The sequence below is a fragment of the Mandrillus leucophaeus genome, unplaced genomic scaffold, assembly GCF_000951045.1.
Source record: "Mandrillus leucophaeus isolate KB7577 unplaced genomic scaffold, Mleu.le_1.0 Scaffold167, whole genome shotgun sequence".
Lineage (NCBI taxonomy): Eukaryota > Metazoa > Chordata > Mammalia > Primates > Cercopithecidae > Mandrillus > Mandrillus leucophaeus.
In genome coordinates this window covers 398,191-400,910 of record NW_012101665.1, presented here as the reverse complement: position 1 = coordinate 400,910, position 2,720 = coordinate 398,191, and positions in this window count along the sequence as shown.

Sequence of the window (2,720 nt, the reverse complement as noted above, 5' to 3'; positions counted from 1 at the left end):
AGGCTTCAATCCCCTCCCAGCTAGGATGTATTTAACATTTTTATTTTGCGGTGTCTGCCGCAGTGAATTTGGAAGTCTTTTGTGAGGTGACGATGAAGTGAAATCGCCTACTCCGTTAGCGCCAAGCTTGGCTGGAGAATTTCCACCAAAAAGGAAACGTGAATTTTGGTACCAGCAATTCCCTTTCTCATTTCAGAAATGAAGGGTTTTTTTTTTTCTCCCCTCCAGGAGAACGGGATATTCAGTCATGTGCTAACTTGGCTCCCTTAGAAGTTTCTATTTTAAACAAAAGGACTATTTCTCCAGAGTTGTTTTCCCCTCATGCCACTACATGACAAGGCTGACATTTCTCAAGGGTCGTGTGTTTGGTACCTCCGCGTATAACCCTTAGGTGCTCACAGAGACATGGCAACAGGCAGTGCCCCATGCTCAAGAAGCCAATTATAGAAAGTTATATTTGTATTACCCTATATATCCTAATATATTTATTATCTTATAAACCCTATTGTGCTACATATACAGGTTACAGGTTATATACTGTCCCATACATCATACACATTATATATGTATGTATATCATTTGTATATATGTATGTGTATATGTATCATATATTTGTATATATACATATGTGTATATGTATATATAGCATATGTATATATTTGTATTACCCTATATATCCTAATATATTTATCCTATATATTTATCTTATAAATCCTATTATGCTACATATACAGATTACAGGTTATATACTGTTCCATATATCATATATATCATGTGTATATATGATATATAGATCATGTGTATATATGATATCATATAGATCATGTGTATATATGATATCATATAGATCATGTGTATATGTGATATCATATAGATCATGTGTATATGTGATATCATATAGATCATGTGTATATGTGATATCATATATAATGTGTATATGTGATATCATATATAATGTGTATATGTGATATCTATATATCATCTGTTTATATGTGATATCATATATGTGATATATGCACAATGATCCCTAAGCCAGACTGGATTAGGATGCCTCGCGACTAGGGGTCCAGAGACAGAGGCCTCCAGTTGCCAGGCACTTCGGGAAGAGAAGGCTGAAATGATGCATCAGATTTACAGCTGCAGTGACGAGAACATAGAAGTTTTCACCACCGTGATTCCTTCCAAGGGTGAGTGAAATTGCCCTTGACCGTTTCCTTAACGTGGCATATTAGGCAAGAGGGGAAGGACAGTCACATGCTGCCTTACTACGGTTTATCCTCAGGTCTCTGGGGTCTGACGGACTCTCTGTTTTGATGGTATTTGATTTTTTGAAGGGGGGAAAGAGGCACAAGGATAAACATCAATCACTGAGAAACAATCCATCAAGGGGAAGGCGAGAGCAGCTAAATACTCCCTGTTTCATTAAATTCAGGACCAACAGTCCAGTACAACAATGGAAGTGACAGCAAGCCATTGCTGCGGACACAGGTGAAAACAAAATCCCAGGGCAGCTAGATAGACGATATCATATGCATATGATGTCCTATGTATGCCCTGTATTTTATATATTCTGTATGTATATACACACAAATAAGGTTATGGTTGAAACATGTATCGTGCCAAACCCACTGCATTTTATTACACTGTTACAGCTTCTTCATACTAATACTGATGGTGATGAAATAATAATAATGAGAGTTGCCATTTATTAAATGCTTGCTATAAGTTAGGCAGCCAGATATATAATTTCATTTAATATCTACAACTACCCAATGAGAGCTATTATATTTGCCATCTTATAGGTGAGAAAACTGAGACATAAAGCCACCGACTAATTCTTGTAAGATTAAAATATCTAGTTTGTGGTAGAATTAGGATTTAATCCCTAGTTTGACTCCAAAGTCAAATGTACTTAACCGGGCCAGGCGCAGTGGCTCACACCTGTTATCCCAATACTTTGGGAGGCCAGGACAGGAGGATCACTTGAGCTCAGGAGTTTGAGACCAGCGTGGGCCACATGGCGAAACCCCGTATCTACCAAAAATACAAAAAATTAGGCGGGCATGGTGGTGTGTGCCTGTGGTCCCAGCTACTCAAGGCTGAGGTGGGAAGATTGCTTGAGCCCAGGAAGCACAGGTTGCAAAGAGCCAAGATTGCGCCACAGCACTCCAGCCTGGGTGACAGAGCCAGACCCCATTTAAAAAAAAAAAATTCGTAATCACTATATTTTAATATATTCTTTATCTCCTGTCAATCCAAATAACAAAGAGAAGCTCTCTAAAAATACGTAGTTTAATTGGGAATTGCAGGACACAGATGCTATGATAAATCATAGGCACATCCAGGGAGGCTGAGGTAAGGGGAAGTTTTAAAGGCAAAAGAGTACATGTAGATTGTTTTGAAACAAACAGAACATTGGTTACAAGGGTTTATGACAGGAGTTGTTGTCAGTTCCTTTTTTTTTTTTTTGTGGGTTACAGAAAATTCCTTTTAAAAAATTATTTATAATTATTATTTTTTATTATTATACTTTAAGTTCTAGGGTACATGTGCACAACGTGCAGGTTTGTTATGCATGTATACATGTGCCATGTTGGTGTGCTGCACCCATTAACTCATCATTTACATTAGGTATATCTCCTAATACTATCTCTCCCCCCATCCCACAACAGGCCCGAGTGTGTGATGTTCCCCTTCCTGTGTCCAAGTGTTCTCATTGT